The sequence below is a fragment of the Haliotis rubra genome, unplaced genomic scaffold (assembly GCF_003918875.1).
Source record: "Haliotis rubra isolate DU_JTF1 unplaced genomic scaffold, ASM391887v1 Scf840, whole genome shotgun sequence".
NCBI classification, from domain to species: Eukaryota; Metazoa; Mollusca; class Gastropoda; order Lepetellida; family Haliotidae; genus Haliotis; species Haliotis rubra.
In genome coordinates, this window is record NW_025767569.1 from 209,487 (window position 1) to 229,393 (window position 19,907).

Consider the following 19,907-nt stretch of genomic DNA (forward strand, 5'->3'; position numbering starts at 1 on the left):
GTATTTCTTACTAGCTTGTTTATGGGGTCTTCCTCGTCAACCATGATGAGAATGTCAAGCCGCGCCATTTTGTATGCTGCAAGTGAGAGCCATTTGTGAGAGAGACAGAGAGAGAGAGAGAGAGAGAGAGAGAGAGAGAGAGAGTCTGTTATGTTTACGACCGTGATTGAAAGGTTAAGATCGTCAACGCACACAATGGAAGACACTGACAGAGAGAAATGCTGTATAAGATGGTAGATGTAGTTTTCGCGATATTATGCGAGTTTATTGGGGAAAACTGGTGAGACAACGGCGACGACACACACGGCTGTGTATTAAAGACGATTAGGGCAATTAAACCTGTTGACGATGTACGTATAGGCTATTTTTGAGACAATAGGTAAGTCTATGTGAATGAAAAGGTGTAGAGACGACGGCGTCAACACACACGATGGTCAAAACGATTGTGTAATAAGGGCTAGTTAGACCACACTTTACGACAGTAGCTGAAAGGTTTATATCGTCAACACACACAATGGTAGACATCGACAGAGAGAAATGATGTATAAGATAGTAGATGTAATTTTCGCGACATTACGTGAGTTTATTGGGGAAAGCTAACAAGATGACAGCATCGACACTCACGGGTGTGTAATAGGGTACGATAAGAGGAGTTAAGCCAATTAACGATGTACGTAGGGGTTATTTTCGAGACAACAGACAAGCCTATGTAAAGGAAGAGGTATAGAGACGACGGGGTGGACACTCACAGCTGTGTATAATAGGGGACGATTAGAGCAGTTAGGGCAATTAACGATGTACGTAGGGGGTATTTTCGAAGGAAAAGGTGTAGAGACGGTGGCTTTGGCACACACGGTGGTCGAAACGATTGTGTAATAAGGGGTTGTTAGACCCATTAGCAGGAATATACGATAAGCCGTGGACATGGTGTGTAAGATAATAGAGCGATTTTCGTCTTCCTGCTGCGCGTACCGGGCGTGTATTGTGACGGCTATGTCTACAACGAGGACACGCTCAATTACCCTTTGGGACCTTTGGGGTGTATATGACCATGCACTTGACCACTCTCAAACCATACTGACTACAGCTCGCCATACAGTAAGATGCGACGTCCACGACTGTCACGACTCCTACACCGACTACTCCTTCCTATGACCGTTGTTATAGGTGTGGGGACTCTGGTCACTGGTCCCCCCAATGTCCGACGGCCACATGCTACAAGTGTGGAGGGAGTGGCCACTACGCACGGTCATGCACGGGTGATGACACCCCCACCACTAAGAAGGTCAAGACTGAGCCAACACCTACGACAGATGACTGGGCCAATGAAGATGTGATGGTGATTCCCGTGGAGAGGTGTGCCAAATGTCTAGTGAAGACAGCTGATGCTGCCACTCAGACTACGGGGACGGTAATGTCAAGCTTACAATACAGAAACATTGCCGGACTGTCTCGTAGTATGGATGAGGGTGAAAGGGGTGGGACCTTGGGGGTGGCTACCCCTATTGTGGAGGAAGACGAAGACGATGGAGCCCTCAGCCCTCAAAGACCTCTACTGATGGGTACTTACACCCCCGCATCTGATGACAACACCTCCCCTTTGCCCGCCCGTCCGACATCAGTACACTCCCCACTCTTCATTGACGACGATGAAGAGGAAGGAGAATATGCCCAGCGGCTGTCGTGGGAAGACGACGATGACGAAGGGATTTTCGTTGATTTTGAGGCCTCACATAACCGTCGCCCCTCAGGCAATACTGTGACAGTCTAATCTTGTAAAACGTATGGCTAGATTGTTTATATGTTGTATTATATATTGTGTTATATATTGTACATACCTGTATTAAATTTTTTGACATCGTACGCATTTAGTTGGTGCTGATTCGCGAATTATGGGAGTGCGGAAAGGTAGAAGAGAGCATTATGTGACATGTGTGCACGCACACAACAAAAACACACACACAATACACGCACTCGCACACACTCGATGACCACATATCATCGCCACTTTTTGTGACGGTTCAATGACCACGCCACATGACGTCAATACCGTCGTTGTAGGTCATGACGTCAGTGTGGCAGTATATTTTTGAGGTTGCGTCACCATCAGTGACGTCACTACCTTCGCTTGTATGTCGTGACGTCACGAGACCTATCGTCGTGACGTCATACGTGTATGACGTCAGTGTGGCTGCATATTTTCGAGGTTGCGTCACGTTACGTCACCTCGGAAATGTGCGGTCACCATACTACTTAGGTCACAAAACATTTTCCAAAATGTAGAAAATAATATCCGTAGAATCGAATTTGAGCACAAAGTACAAACATTAGTGTGTAAGAGTCACCACATTGACTTTTCTGTGGCAGGCAGACGTAGCGGTGCGTGATATCGTCAAGTTGACAGGGCGCAAAATTCAACAGTTTCTAAATTCGGTACGGACTTCTCATTACAGCAAAAGCGCCTATACTCTTAAACTTTTTTTGTACCAGTACCAGTACCAGTAATTACATATCAAAGACTATCTAAGTTATACAATCAGGTTAACCTTGCGTAAACTGTCAGAGGCTCTCCTGTCGCATCTATCCAAATTTCCAATATGCAACGTAAATGTAAACTATGACTTCCGAGAAAAGGTTAAGGCCATGAGGTTACTGCCATTATTCTGGTGGGGAAGGGGCCTACGGTGGAATTTTCAAATGTATACCAAGCTTTTAAAACTTATTTGATATATGTTTTCCAACTTATCAGTTAATGATTGGTGATTAATGCATTGAAAAAACAAAACGTTATTTGTTATTACTGAATCTGGAGTTTGTTAGTTATTGACGGTTTGCCACCAATCACCCCGTTTTGGGCGATGCCACTTGAGCTTGGAATGGGAGGCCGCTTTACGTATTGACTCGTGAACTAAAGAAAGAGTTCCAACTGAACATGGTCGAATGGAGATAAACATACTATGTGGGAAAATCGGAGGTATATAACGAAATTATAATAGCTCTAAATTTCATTTAAAACCGAACGCGTAGCGAAATTGTAATAGCTCTAAAGTTCATTTGAAACCGAACGCGTAGCGTGAGGTTGTAATTGAAAAATGTAGAGCTATTATAATTTCGTTATATACCTCTGATTTTGCCACACAGGAGGTTTATCTCTTAAGTATTCTCTATTTATTACTAGCTCGTGGAAGATACTGCACTGTAATATTTAAGGCAATATTACACTAGTGTAATACCGGTAGACGTATGACGTCATAATGGTTTACAGCTATGGCGTCAGAAAGCGAATACCTCTGTCACAATGTTATTAGACCTTGCTTGGCTTGCTTGGAAAGCTAAGAGTGATCACACTGTAGGCAGTTTCTATCAATATATGTTGGAGAGTCATAAACAGGGTGCCTATTCTCGAAAGTGTCCCAGTTAAGACAGATCCTAACCATTCTCGAAACTATGCTATTCCTGTCCTAACCTGAGCTACCGATCCTAGCTAGGATAGCGAGCTTTTCAGTAGGTGAGATAGAAAAAACCTTTATTAAGTTGGGGATATCACTAAATATTACCCATGGTTCGAATTCATTGCATGGAAAACATATATAAGGGCAGCAACAATCTCGTTTACAAGATAAATGGAAACACTAGAAATCAAAGTAAAGAACTCGAACACGTAGAAATTCAGCGTTTGATGGACTTACTAGAGCTAGAAGAAATTGTAATTAATTATAGTTATAAGTAAAATTAATATCTTGTATCTTATTAATATTAATATCCAGAAAACTAGAGTGAGCTCGTACTCGAATAGAATATCTAATGATATGTTTGAATATCTACATGTATTTGTTCAAATTACCTTACTTCCAGAAAAAAAATTACAGGTTTATATATGCAATGCTTACATAACTTTATATTAATTCGTGAAGTTTTTGAAAATGCATGTACAGATGTATTCAACAAGAAGATAACATTTTTCTTCAGAGTTTGAAGGTCTGCCAAAACATAATACCATATGTACAAAACATATTTTCATTTTATGTGTTCGTTTTGAAAGTCATGACTTCAACTCCCATTATGCCTCATCTCACAAAATGAAAATTCAAGTCTTGTTTAATACACAGTATTAACTTCCCTTATGAACCTATCCTAGTATTTGTCCTAAGTAAGGATATCCTAGCGCTAGGATACTTTTCGATAATAATGTAGGACAAATATCCTAGACCATAGGATCAAAGTTAGGATGTCATAGGACTAGGATCCTTTCGAGAGAAGGGGTCCAGAATACTAAACTCTCGTCCGTGAAATACCATCTTTATTCTAAACACGTGAAAGATTTAGTATCATACTCGTTTAATCAAAAATGATATTACACAGAAGGTGGTTTAGCATCCTTTATGTCTCAGTCTTATCCATTGTGTTACAATGTTCCAACTGTAATACAGATCTGGAAGGTACTACAGGGTCTACAAGTCTACCATATTCAAAAAAGTTGGCAGTTGGATATTGCGTCACATCTCACTTTACATCTCATGATCAAGTTACACGGAAACCAGCAATTGTGTGGAGATCAAAGTACCCTGGATACTCTGCCTGTTTGGTAAGCTTTACCACTGTTGTCAAGCAAGTGAATGTTACTACCTCAGTCTTTATTGCTATAATTACTGCTTTTGTATACCGGCTTTGAATTTGCACTGCTACTCTGGCCTAACCTCACTGTGTCTGCAGCCTTTTGGTTGTTACAACTGATAAAAGGCCACAGCTCACAACATTTCTGGTTATATGCTGTTTAATTAAAGTTTGCATGTACTGGTGAACTGTTCTCACAGAGTGAATACTGTTTAATTAATATCAGATTATGGTGGCAACCTGATGGATGAACACTTTTGAAGAATAATTGACAAGACAAAACTGTGTTTAATCTTGACCGGGATATTATCCTCGCTGTTGCTTACATCAATCCTGCTGGTTCTCCGTGGTATAAGACCAAACAGTTTACATGTGCACGTGGTTTATCATTTTTCTTTGAATCGCTGTTAAATATTATATGTGGCCTGTGTGATCCCATTGTCATTATCGGTGGGGACCTTAACGCTAGAACCGGCGAGGAAGCAGACAACGTTGACAACACCATTGCAGATATCTTGGGAGATGACGACATTGACACTTTCTTTCATACAATAAATACAAAAAGACACTCATGCGACAAAGTGATTAACCATGCTGGGAGAAAGCTACTTAATTGTTTCTATACTAAATGGCCGCTGTGGCCAGGACGCTGACATTGGAGACTTTACCTTTATAACCCACTCGGGTAAAAGTGTGATTGATTATGTCATTGGATCACCAGCTGTCTTTTCAATTTGTAAACAATTCGACATTGTATCTAGGTCAGAATGCGACCATCTACCGTTATCATGTCAGTTTCAGTCACGTGACTGCCACGTTAAGCCTGCGCAGTATCCCGATGCTCACTTGCGGGCCGAGTACCGGTTTGTTTGGGATGAAACCAAAGCTGAAATATTTAGAGAAAGGTTATTGTCCAAGGATAGTATAAACACGTTTGATAATTTCCTTGACGCTGTGACTGAAAACATTAATGAAGCTGTTGATTTATTGGTAAATGTAATATGTACAGCTGCTAATTGTATGAAACGAAGTAATTCTGTAGTCAATACCCAAGACCAACCGTGGTTCGATAGGGAATGTAGTTATTATCGAGCTGAGAGGGAGAGGTTATTAAAAGCATTTAGAAAGAGTAGACTTGATGAGGATTTAAAGAGATTTTTGACGGCTAGAAATAAATTTTCTTCTGTCGTGAGAGAAAAAACCCGTTTGTATCAGGACAAGATAGTGAGATTGTTAACAGACAACTTGTTTAATAGTAAAGCGTTTTGGAACATATTCAAAAGGTTTTCGGGGACATCCGTAGTTCATCCCAATATATCTTTACAAGAGTGGTTTGACTATTTCTGTAATATGTACATGACCGCTGCTGGGTCGATAGATGGTAATGCAACTTACAATAGCGAATATCAGCACACGGATATTAATGTTACAACAATTCTGGACTCGCCCATTACAGTAGAGGAGGTTACCAAAGCAATAAATACCCTCAAGTGCTCTAAATCTGCGGGTGATGATAAGTTAATTGCTGAATTTTTCAAGTTTTCTTCTGATATTCTTGTTCCGTATTTAACAGTTCTATTCAACATGATCTTTGATAATGGTGTGTTTCCTGCTCAGTGGTCGGTTGGTCTTATTGTTCCTATTCATAAAAAGGGAGATCGAGATTCAGTTTCAAATTATAGAGGAATTACTATTCTCAGTGTATTTAGCAAACTTTATATTGCAGTGATTAACGACAGACTTAAATTTTGGAGTGAAGCTTATGCTAAAATATCCGAGGCACAGGCAGGGTTTAGAACAGGATACTCAACCGTCGACAACATCTTTATTCTTCATTCTATTACACAGAGAATTCTATCGAAAAAGGGTAAGTTGTATGCTTTCTTCATCGACTTTTCGAAAGCATTTGATTTGGTAAATAGATCGAAATTATGGTTAGTTTTGCAACAGAAAGGATTAACACCCAAGATGTTAGGTTGCATCAAATCCATCTATAGTTGTGTTAAATCTTGCGTTAAAGTCAATAATTCTTTTTCACAGTTGTTCGACTGTAATATTGGAGTTCGTCAAGGATGTGTCTTGAGTCCCTTCTTGTTCTCCATTTTTATAAACGATTTAGCTGATAGTATTGAATCGTTGTGTTATCCGGGCATACAGTTACATCCAGAATTAACTCAGTTGTTTCTCCTTCTATTTGCTGATGATGTCACTCTATTCTCTGACACCATCTATGGGCTACAAAAACGTATTAATGTCCTTGAACAGCATTGCAAGGAATACAAGCTATATGTCAACTTAGATAAATCTAAAATTGTTGTGTTTAGAAATGGTAGCATCCTTACTAAGCACGAAAAATGGTATCTAGGAGGTAAATTAATTGAGTGCGTTTCTTCATATAGATATTTGGGAATAGTATTTTCACAAACATTGTCATGGCATAAACATTTTGAGAGCTCTATTTTACAATCTAAAAGGCTTTGTTCGGTATTTTGAAAAGTTTATCAAAATTCGAGCACATGAAATGTGATGTCTTCTTCAGAATTTTTGACACTAAAGTAATGCCTATTTTGCTTTATGGTGCCGAAGTATGGGGTCTAGACTGTGATTGTAATTCATCCATTGAAACAGTGCATACCCTAGCTTGTAAATACTTACTCTGTGTTAAACTATGTACCCCTAACCACGTTGTACGTGGCGAATTCGGGAGATACCCTATGTATATTTTTGCGTACAAACGCTGTATTATGTATTGGTACAAACTGTTAAATATGCCTTCTATACGTTTCCCTAAGAAATGTTACAATTTATTACTGTTAGATGCTTCAAATGGTAAAATTAACTGGACATCAAAATTAAAAAACCTATTGTATACAATGGGTTTTGGATACGTATGGGAAAATCAATTTATTCCTAATATAAACCTTTTTATTTCTGAATTCATATCTAGAGCCCAAAACACATATTTACAGGAATGGCATTCCTCGTTGTCTAGTGGCTCAAAAACTTACCTATATTCTCAATTTAAATTTATTTTTGGTGTTGAGCCATATCTCCATTGCATAACTATCAAGAAATTTCGTATTGCCTTAGCGAGGTTCAGGTGTAGTTCACACCAACTGAATATAGAAACTGGTAGATATATAAAGAAACCAAAAAACTCAAGATTGTGTGAAATGTGTTCCTGTAACTATGTAGAAAATGAGTACCACTTTTACTGATTTGTACTGCCTATGATGATCTACGTAAACGTTTTATCCCTGTCGATGTTTTCACCCATCCAACCTTGTGTAAATTTAATCGACTGATGAGTAATGCTACTCCTCTTGTTTTAAGAAATCTTGCCATGTTTATCTTCTATGCTAACAATCGTCGTCGCTACAGCTTGAAGGCTGCCAATGTATAACGTTGTACCATGGGCCGATGGCCTACATTTACACACGAATAAAGACTGGTGTCGAGGCGGATGGGCGTAGTGTTTAGAACCACTTTCATACAATCGTTTCCAGCACCACTAACCACTTAGAGGGTTGGCATTCGAAGTTGAACAAATTAGGATCCAAACATATACAAACATATATCGTGGATATGACCATGAAGGATCAGTCTCATGCCGAGACTGTTCTTCTCAAGATCCAGGCTGGCGGTAGACTGGCGCCAAAGAGAAGAAAACACCTGGATTTCGACACAACAATTGAAAGTGAAAACAAAATGACTTGTTGACCAGGTGGAAAAGTATGCAGATGCTGTGTCCCATTTGGTTGGGATGTAAATGTCAATGGCTATGTCTACAATAAATTCTGTAAATGGGTAGAATGTCAAGTGAAAAATTATGTTATGTTATGGATGTTATTATATGCATTTACATGAAAAAAACAAACAGACTATAGTTTTTTGTTGTTTTTTTTCCCAATATTTTTATTCATTTCAGTGGAGTCAGTGACTGAGTGAGTTTAGTTTTACGCCAATTTATCCAGCAATATCACGGCGGGGGACACCAGAAATGGGCTTAACACATTGTACCCACGTGGGGAATCGACCCCGGGTCTTTGGCGTGACGAGCGAACGCTTTAACCACTAGGCTACCCCACCGCCCCCATTTCAGTGGAGCATATACAGAAGCATATAAGTATATTGGTTACATGAAACAGCAGGCAATATAGACTCGCATGACATATACAGCAAGTATACACTTACATGAGAAGGTATATTCAGGCTGCATATTTTTAAGGTGCGAGTAATACAACATGTGTTATATTTGGGACCACACTTTCTTTACAAACAAAGTATAATCCCAAGCACAACATGTGTTACATTTGACCACTTTCTAAATGGCATTGTGTAATCATAATTAAAGTAATAAAGTGGAATATCAATGTTGGCATAACAAACATTAAATCTAGCATAACCGATACAATAGGTAGTGCATGATATACTTATAAGAGAAAGTATTGTAAGGTTAAGGATATTATTACAGTTCTTTGGGCATTACCTTCTGTGCGTGTGTCTGTGTATGAGCAGTTGCTTGTACTAGCCCCGACTTAAGCTGGTTTTATAGTACTAGCCCACTGAGATACCATGCCGCAGTGAAGCATGAATACCCAACTCAGACACATTATACTGACTCCGAGCCGACCAGTCCTTGTTGTAGCCATTAATGCCGAACGCCAGGCAGGGACCAACAAGTACCATATTTTAACGTCTTTTGGTTTGACGCGGTCGGGGATCGAACCCGCGACCTTCCACTCTCCGGGCGGGCGCTCTAACCACTACGCCACGGAGGCGGTCTCAAGCATAATAAATACAATAGCGTAGTACACTTTTATAGTAGGTAGTGCATAATACACTTATAAGAGAAAGTATAGTCAACCTCGGGGGGATTAACTATAGTCTGTTTTTTAGAACAATAGGTACAGGCACAGCGAGGTGTCCCCGCTACTCTATTAGTTGCATAAAGTGTTTTGAAAGGGTCATCTTTAAAACCCAGCATTAAATCTATGGCAGAATGAGACGCAAAACGTTTCGTCATGATTTTTGCTGAAAGGTCATAAAGGGAAATAACTCGGAATGGCTCATTTTATGATAAAAACGATCGAATTTAAGGGGGTTTGTGAAACAAGTGAAACAGATAATCTTTTTACTTTGTGTATATTACTATTGTCACGTACAACAATTAAGAAATAATGGCAACAATTTTATTGCTCTGTTAATACTCATAATTGTATACGCCAACTCTAAAATCTCAAAGCGATCAGCCGTTTTGCAGCCACATTCTATCTAAGGTCAAGGGCATTTGCTCTGTTAATACTCATAATTGTATACGCCAACTTTAAAATTTCGAAGCGATCAGCCGTTTTGCAGCCACATTCTTTCTAAGGTCAAGGGCATTTGTGCAACCAATGTAGAGCGTCACGTGACAGATTTGACGGGTTGTACGGTTCATACACCCTGGCAAATCCACCTACAGGGTTTCGTATGCTTTGGCTATTGACCAAAGTAGTGTACCTCGTCACCCTGGCGTCTTTTTCAAGATGGCGTCACTTCCGGTCAGGGGGAGATCTCTCGGGTTCCGGTTCCGGTGTGTGCGCGCGCATGACGATGACGTCCAAGATGGCGTCCAATCCGGAGGGATCTCGCAGGATCTTGTGGACTCTCGCGGGAGCTCGCATGCGTAGACGCCTGTCAAGATGGTGGAACGGACGAGCGGCGGACGGGACGGAGAGGGAGGGTGGCAGAGGGAACGAGGGAGGAAGGGATGGAGGGAGGGTGGTGAGGGGGACGATGGCGTGGCTAGAGAAGTGTGTGGTTAAAGCTTTTTGTCATTCACGTTTTCTTTCGAGTGAGGTAGGTGGCTCTGAAAAGGGCCGTTGGCAGGAGCGACACCATGGCATTTATTGTCGGGGTGGTGATGGTGGCCCACTGGAGGCGGTGCTGCTGGAATCGTCCATGGGTTCGACAAACAGAGTGCATGGTGTCTATGCGGTCTTGAACGAGTTTGACCTTGTCATGGAGTACAGTAAGTAGACCATTGCTTTCAAGTTTAGCCACTTTCTTTGGCGGTTGACTTGGGTGGTTGACAGGAGCGGCACGTTTCTGGGGCTGTTTGGTGCAGTTCATACTCTTATGGTCCTCTTTACCACAGTGACGACAGGGATGTGGACAGTCGTAACTGAGATGACCTTCGTTTTTTCCACAGTTGTAACAGGTGTTGTTATCGTGCTTGTTGTTGCTGTTGACCCTCGTAATGGCGATGGCCTTGAGCACCACACTCGGTAAAGGTCACCTTGGGGCAGTGCAGATAACTGTGGTCATCTGTTTCGCACAGGCGGCAACGGAAGGAGGCGGAGGCGGGAGACGACTGCATGCTTCCAGTTTCAGTGAGCAACTGATAGCTGGAACACCTCGAGTTTTTCATAGCTGACGTTGATGACGTCACTTTGACGCATCAGGTTCGCACCGGCTGCATCAGGTTCGCACAAATCCCATCCTGTCTCATCAGGTCGGTAGGGTGTGTGTGATGTCATGGGCAAAACCCATGGGCATGCCCATGGTAAAAACCTGTGACGTCATTCATCCTGCCATGCTTAGGACGACCTATTGTGACGTCATAGGGTGACGTGGGCTATATAAACCAGACTCAGCGTGGGTCTTGACAGTTCTCACCATGCCGTCACCACGAATGAACAAAGCAGAGAAGGAAGAAGAACTTGAAGAGGCGCCTGTGCCCTACCATTTGGAGCTGATGACCCAAATCACACGCAAGAAGTTCCGGGGAACACAACATCGCTATAAGCTGAAGTTCAATCCATCTTGGTTGCAGCGTCAACAGCCTGAAAACCTCCCCCGTCATGCTCAGAGAACAGTTTGATGCAGTGTTAGCAGATTTGAGAAACCATGTGAACGGTCAGGATGGTGATCGTGTGGGATTGATCCTGGATCATCCAGCCCTGGATTCACCCATCCCCATCACGTTGCAGCGCATGGAGGACATCCAGGGGGAACACATCCTGGCCCTAGTGGAAAAAGTACAGCAAAGTAACCATGAGTTGCATATCGATGACACCATGGATATACGCTTACTGCATTTTGTTGATCCTGATTGTATAGCCCAGGGACACGGCCAGCCAAGGCACCTCGTCGGCTTAAACATTTTCCTGGAAAAGAAACAATGCATAGTTCAAATCAAGAATGAGCATCAGCTCTGCTTTGCCCATGCCCTGGTCGTGACCAGTCACCATGAACACAAACCCGATCCTGTGACCAAAGAATGGATGAAGGAATGGAAATACCTGTGTGACCATCGTAAACCAGCGCAGTTGAAGGCCGCCAAGGGCTTTTTTCGCCAACTCAAGATCCCCGAAGGGGCTCGTACAGGACGTGCTACGTGGGAGTTGTTCAGTCAACGTTTGGAGCCTTACTATCAGCTCAAAGTCTACTCCCAAGATGTCATGAATCGGCTCCTGTACAAGAGTGAAGTGGCTCGACCCACCAAGATCCTTCACCTGTATCATCACCATCAGCATTACGATGTCATTACATCCATGCCAGCTTTTTACAGGTTATTCCTACTACTGTGAAATCTGTGACCAAGGATACGCCCACACTGAAGATCATCACTGCACTCGAAAATTTCAATGTTGCTGGTGCCAATGTCCTGGATACTGTGGCGACGTGGTCAGTGAAGGACTCTACTGTCTCCAATGTGGCGGGTGGTTCCGAAACTCATACTGCTTTCAACGCCATCGGAAGGCCTCCGCCAAGCAGCCGAGCACCTGCTTCACCATCCACACGTGTCATCGATGCATGGACAAAGTCAATGTGAGAAAAATCCAGGGCATGGCCAACCAGCAGTGTGGCACGAATTGGGACTGCAAGATCTGCAACGAACCCTTGAAACCCAACCACCAGTGCTACATGACCGTCATTGAACCACCAAAGCAAAAACGAAGAAGGTAAAAACAAGGATGAAGACAAAGAACGACAACAGCGTCAGTTCATCTTCTACGATTTTGAATGTACCCAAGATCAAGGGACTCATGTTCCCAACTTGTGCATGGTGCATCTGGGATGTGGAAAATGTATTTCCGAGGCCTCGGATGAACTGTTGGAAAAGGAAACACTTTTTAGAACAGTTCAGAGAAGCAGTGCAAGATGCTGTGCAGAAACAACACGATCGTGACGTCATTTTAAGTGACGTCATAGCTCGTGCTGCTGGTGCTGCCTCTAAAAACGCAGGTTCAGTCGAACGGGTCATCAGTTGCATCAACTCAGTCATTGAAGATGGCATCTTAAAGCAACCTCCCTTCTTCTTCGTCAACTTCGCTTCGCAGGCAAAGGACCCAGCTTCTGACGTGGCCCATCTCCACAACAACATGATGGCTCAAAGCCAGTTATGCAAGACCAACTATATGGATCTCCAGGACCGGCTGCGTGTGATGGAACAAAAGTTCCATCGATCATCCGCAAGCTGGCAGGTTTTCATCCGAAAAGACAAACACTGTATGGAATGATAGGTCGCTTCTGTGAGTTGACTTAGGAAGACTATTACTGGATGGTGTATCACCAAGACCACTTAGAGATCCTCTCTGACAGCGCCAACAAGTATGTTCGCTTGATACTTATAGGTATCAACGATGCGCATGCCAAGGAAAATGCAGGGGAGACATTCCTCAGCAAGCTGTTCCACATCGTGTTCAAGTTGAGGAATGGACGTCCTATGGCCTATGACAATGGTGTGCTGTACAGCAAACTGTTGAACTCCAGGTGAAACTCTCACAGCAAAAATAACTTGGTTTCCGGACCCCGGAAACCTTACGGAAACAAAATGGAAACTTACGTTTCAACTAGGTTTCCGTTACGTTTCTCTACATTTCCTTCAAGTTTCCGGGAACTTACAAATTACCCAGAAACCGACATGGCTCCAGTGCGTTTCCGTTACCCAGAAACCGGCATGGCTCCAGTGCATTTCCGTTACCCAGTTTCCAGTAAGGCTCCAGTGCGTTTCCGTTACCCAGTTTCCAGTAAGACTCCAGTGCGTTTCCGTTACCCTTTTTCCTGTAGGGCTCCAGTGCGTTTCCGTTACCCAGATTCCTGTATGGTTCCAGTGCGTTTCCGTTACGCAGAATCCTATGAGGTTCCATTGGGTTTCCCTTATCCTCTACTTTCAGATGGTTTCATATACATTGTATTTACGTAGTTCAATTATGATTCCCTGTGAATTTCGTTTCTATTAATCACATTTACCATGTTCCATAAGTTTCAGTAAATCAGAATCTGTATGGCTCCATTTGGTTTCAATCATTAGTATTCAGGGATTACCATATGTCCATATTAAATTATGATTATTCAACTAAATTAACTGTAGTTGAAATGAGTGTATTATATATTTGAATGTATTAGGTCATATATTTTATTCATGATACATTGAAATATAAAATAAACTCATTTCAACTACAGTGACCTCAACACCACATGGACATAGAATAAATAAATACAAAATCAGGCATGTCAGTCGATTTCTCTTTATTCATCATAAACAACATATCATATCTATGTTTCAATGTTACAACTAAACATTGACACAAAGCACACAGAGAGAGAGAGAGAGAGAGAGAGAGAGAGAGAGAGAGAGAGTCACCACAGGCCCTATGGATTTGAAATTTTGTCTGAGTAGTAGTTTGTTCAAATAAATATTATGGGGGGTTGGCATTTTTTAATATGAGGGACATTAATTTTTAATCTTAGTCTCAGAAACAACAAATTTAGATGTTCTTGTCCTAAACAGGGTGACTACAGGAGATAATTGAATGTACATTTAGACATTCCATCCTATTCCTAAGACCTTTAGGTGGTTGGAAAGCATCTTGTTGGATGGTGTCGCAAGTTCTTCATTTTTGCCGCTGGAGCTTCAGACACCACTGGCGATGTCAATTCTAGGGTTAGGACTGCAGTCACCTTCTGTGTTCTTTTCTCTGCCCAGCTAGATTCTTCAGGAGGTGTTGGAGTTTCTGGGGGAAAAAATGAAATTCTTGCACTGCGAAAGTTACGTCCAACATTTATTCTTGAGAGCGGCACTTGTTCTAATTAGATAATGGCACATTACGGTGATGGGTAATGACATGTGATAAGGAAAGTTATTCTATTACAGGTATATAGCGATGTGATAATATGTAGCACATCATGTCAGTGACTCAGGGTGTTTTAAACTGGTGTCAGGAAGTGTATAAACCGGTACAAATGATATTATATAATCCAGTTTAAGGAACTTACAGATCAGATTCTTTTGCTTCTTTTAGCATCTTTCCTGTGTTTTTCTTTCCTGTAATCTGCCGACGTCGATCGTCCGTCTTGCTCCTCCAGATTATCCAAAAGGTTTCTATTAAGAAAAGCAAATGAATTAATTTTCATTCGTCCAATAATAGATTATTACAATCTGACACAAACATTCATAAGTTTGATTATTATCATGTATCAAACCAAGTAATAAGTAATTGTGGTATATCAACTACATGTATATGCATTACTGCGAGGGTGTGATAAGTTTTCTATTAACATGACAGACATGATTATGCAGCAAATATGCACTACATAATAGTATGCTATGTCAATTCTACTGCTAGTACTAGATACCTGACAATGAAATAATTAGATGCTAGATTTACCCAATGGTGAACAAGAAACGAATTAATTGTATTTTGTATTACTGACGTCTCTAATCTTATAACATGTATCTTGATTATGATGACGAGCAATAATAAAACTTGGGGTAAGTTTTCTTACCTTAAATAAGTAACTTTTAATGGATTTTCAACGTACTCCGGGAACTTTTCCATGATTCTTCTCACAATAGCCTAAAACAAAAAGAGACACACATTTGGATCATGAACATATGTCGATTGGTAATATTTTCCACCGGAATATCATGAACTACTGGTTTCATCTATATTTGTTGCCTTGCTGGATACATGTATAACAATTTCTTAAAATATATTGTTATTCCATCAATAACCTGGAAAGATGAACAAGCCAAGTGTCTTATATAAACGCCGCTCCAGTACACGGTTCCAATATAGCTGGATACATAATTGAAATAGTCCGACAAGAAAAGAATAATACTGATACAAAATTACACTCAGAAAAATGACTGAAGAATAAATAATTGGTTATGGTGTTGGTTGTGCCCAGCAACAAAATGAGCTGCCGCAGGAAATAAAAATTGTATAAACATCAGACTCAACGTACAGGAACACAAAGGTATACTTGTCTTATGGTTATATTTTAACGGAATGTTCAGCTGGTATCAACAATAATGTTGTTTTTTAACAGATTTCACACCAAAAAAGCAATGTCCACATTAATAACCGTGGGAGAAATCGAAATGCGAGCGCACCGTTAATGTAAGATAAAGGTTCCTACCGAAAACGTTTAATTCGATGCAAACTGACTGCTATGATAAGAAGAAAATAATTAATTTTATCTGAAACCTACCTGCCAATTTCTCTGTCTTGGGTTTCCTTTGAGATCGCTTGAGTTCCCGGATCGTTGTTTCCAAAGCTTCGATTGTCAAGTTTGTTGCCATGTGTCAAGAAAACTATAACAAGTATACAGACTGCCATTTCTACTACCTTACTCTCATAGAATTACTTGAAAACAACAACGAAGTTTGTTCCAATCTCGCGCGTGTACGTTTGAACAAAGATGGCGGCATTTCAAACAAAGACTTATGGGTAGTCAATTAGGTTGTTTTTTCATTTCTATTGTTAACATGCCAATAGTCTGCTTACCCTTCACAAGCTTGGAAAAACACTGATAACTGCAATATGTGTTTATGTAAATTGTTTGTTTTTACAATGTCCGTCACATCTCGCGAGGCCTCATTCATTCCAAATCAAGCGCTTCCGGTTTCGGGACAACAATTTTAGTATGTGGTCTGACTGCCAGCTGGGCAGCACATGCTACCTCGACCGTGACGGACCCAGGGACTGGGCAGCTGTCAACCATGGCAGAATTTCCTCAAGAATGAAAAAATAAGAACGGTGGATGTATTTCCCGTAATAAAGTACTCCAGCAGTCAGTATAAGCTTTTTTTCAGATTTTCCTATGCGTTGATCGTAAATGACCGATCCAATTTGATCCTATTTCTGTGTTTTTTACCTGATATTTAATCATATCAAGAACAATGTGATGCTTGATGACCTATTATTTTAAAACCACACAGCGTAGTTCCTTAAGATTCTGTAGGCAATTAATATTGCATGCAATACAACGATTTTGCCCGTTTATTTGTCATCATTCACTTGATGGTCATCTAGTGAACTTATAACAGGTATAGTACTACGTGTTATGTAATATATGCATGCAGGTGCAGCAAAAGGAATTATCAGCTGAGTTAAAAAAAAACAAACACAGATGAAAGGATTAACCCATAACACGCTAATTGATTTATTACTTTTATCTTGCACGACGTCTTTGTCAAAAGGGCCCGTAGAGTTACTAACGTATACTGAAAAGGTTTAGTACCGTGACGTAGACATTTGTGATGTTTGTAACAACAATAAGGGCGACACACAGGGATTTTCAGGTTGACCGCACTTGGAGAACAATGGACATAATCTGTGATGATAGGCATGCAGGTAACAGTAAATTCCCAAGTTGAAAACAAAATAAATTGTACAACGAAGTGATATCCGTAGAAAATACCAGATGGAAGATAATATTTTACATATTCATGACATGGCAACAACAATAAAATCCATTAAAATGACCTCTTGGCACAAATTATGTTAATCATCATAATGATAAAACAATTTCATAATACATGTACATAGTACACATCCAGTCTACACTGCAGTTTCATTAAGTATGAAACTGCTTCTGCGAACGCAAGTACATTTATTCTTCCTGTTGACAAATCATCAGTGGTATTGTAAAATATATTTATCTTACATGTTGTATTTATTGTCACAGCGGATATTTATAAATTATACCTTTATATCATTGTTGACACATTCGTGGTTACGTATGTCAGGATGTTTAGTGACTATATCATCTACAGTGGAGACAGCTGAGACTCTACAACATACCCAGGACATCCAAGATGTAGCATTTCTCTAAAGCGTACCATCCATACATACAGCCTCGTGAAGTCGGAATGAACTTTTACTTTACACATGTAACTGCTGTTTTTCCATAATAAAAGTGATGAATTTGAAAGTATGGCCAGCATATTATGTACCAAAATTGATGTGTTGGTGCTTACTGATATCAATCAAAACAAGCTAAGTGAGTTCAATTTCATTGATTTTCATCATGTAAGTGAACAAGGGGTGAGTTCGTGTCACCTATTTCGCTAGGTATTTCAGAAAGCTAATCCCTTAAAACAACATGCACCGTTTTTAAAGAATTGTGACATTATGTAAAAACTTGTCAGGTGTATTATCTTTGGTGTCCAGTGAAACCCGGTCACGTGACATGGAACAGTTTTGGGGGCAGCTGCCGATGAATGGCATATCGTTCCATTATGTGGATACTGATGGATACTTTTCTCGAACAAGGTAATAGCCCATTAGTTTTGTTATTAAGTTAGTTGGTCTTAAGTTTGATATCTGTATTTTGTTTTCATTTTTCTTGTAGCATTCAACAAAATTATTCCACAAACAACATTGTTCATGTGAGTTATAAGCCCCCACCTCTCCTCTTCTGACAATCCAGGGGCGTACCCAACAAGATATCTTAGTTTTTTCAGGTTGTAACCTGATTCCCTTATATTTTAGGTACTCTATGACGTATCTAGAAAGCCATTTGATAAATTTATGAGGTTCCAAAGTGCTTATAAATATGATAATGGATCAATAATGATAATGCTATAATTAAAAGGCAAAACGTTCATTGACTTCATTTTCTTTCAATCCCAACATTTTTCACCACTGGCAGATGACGTTAAACTTAAACATATTTTATATCTATAAGTCTACTGTGTAATTTGTTGAAGCCTGTATTATGTTCTTTATTGGACATTTACGAAACTATTGTCCTTTTTAGTACAGTTATGTGTAATGTGCATAACCACTCCCAGTTAGTTGTATTAGTATGTATCAATTTGGGAAAAACAAATGGAAAGCCAATGGGTAACTGAAACCTAATGGAGCCTTACCGGTTCCTCAGTAATTTAAAAGTTTAAGGCATCTGTGAGTGGACCTAACAAACCGTTAAGGAGACAAAGTAGAATATGGTTTAACTTTTCCTGAAATTATTCTTCTTCATGTGACGGTATCTTTTATTTGAATTCTGGTGTACAAAAACACTGAGATCACTAAACTGAAACTTATATACATGGAATACATAGACAGTTTAGCGTAGGTTAATGTCGGTTATATGCTGTATATACTGGTATATATGGAGTAATTTCCTCTACGTTCGTTTCATTGACGTTCCATCAATGATGGTTTCCAGCTGCTTTATGCAATGGAAACTACCAATGATACTTTACTTTAAATTTCCGTTTCTGGAAACTAATTTTGTTGGTTTCCGGTAGTTTCCAGTCGCTGAAACTAACCTTGGAAATTTAAATTTTAATGTGTGCATTATATAAAATTTTTTTTACCTGTCTGCGAAAGACAGTAAAATAACTAGTCTATCACAAATGTACACTAAAAACATATAACCATAAACACTTTAACAGTACAGTATAAAAATGGGCTATTGCTTTTCCTCCCTGCATGGGCCCAAGCTGGATACTGTATATAGAAATTATTTTACAAGTGTAACAGTAAATTAATATAGCCCCCAATGGAACAACACAAAGCTAAGTTTGCCATTTCATCTAAGCTGAAACCAACAGACTTGTCAGTATCCGGGTACAGAAACCTAGCTGAAACCTACATTACCCAGTATCCAATAGGTTTCCGCAACAACGGAAACTAATTCATTTTGCTATGAATCTTTCAGCGACCTGAAACTAAATGGAAACTCATAATGACAGTTTCAGTTGTAGAAATCAGACGGAAACCTAGGTTTGTTAGTTTCAGTTTTGTAAACTACGTGGAAACTCACATTGTCTGTTTCCGGATGCTGAAACCTAGCGGAAACGTACATTACCCAGTATCCATTAGGTTTCCGCAAAAATGGAAACGAAGTTATTTTTGCTGTGTCTGGCCTCACCCAGCTATGATCTTCGACATGCCACCTGCACTCTACCTTTGTTCTCCAACGATCCAGAGGTCACCGACATGACTCCAAAGCCCGTCCCTCGTAAAAGAATACCTCCCAAGACCACTCCTGGCAAAACTTCTCCGAAG

General features: G+C 40.3%; 1 protein-coding gene across 1 annotated transcript in view; it reads right to left on the reverse strand.

Annotated features, from left to right (window-relative positions):
- Nucleotides 1-19,907, reverse strand: part of LOC124262497 (receptor-interacting serine/threonine-protein kinase 4-like) — a 108,719-nt gene that overhangs the window by 72,760 nt on the left and 16,052 nt on the right. The gene's annotated exons all lie outside the window — the stretch shown is intronic.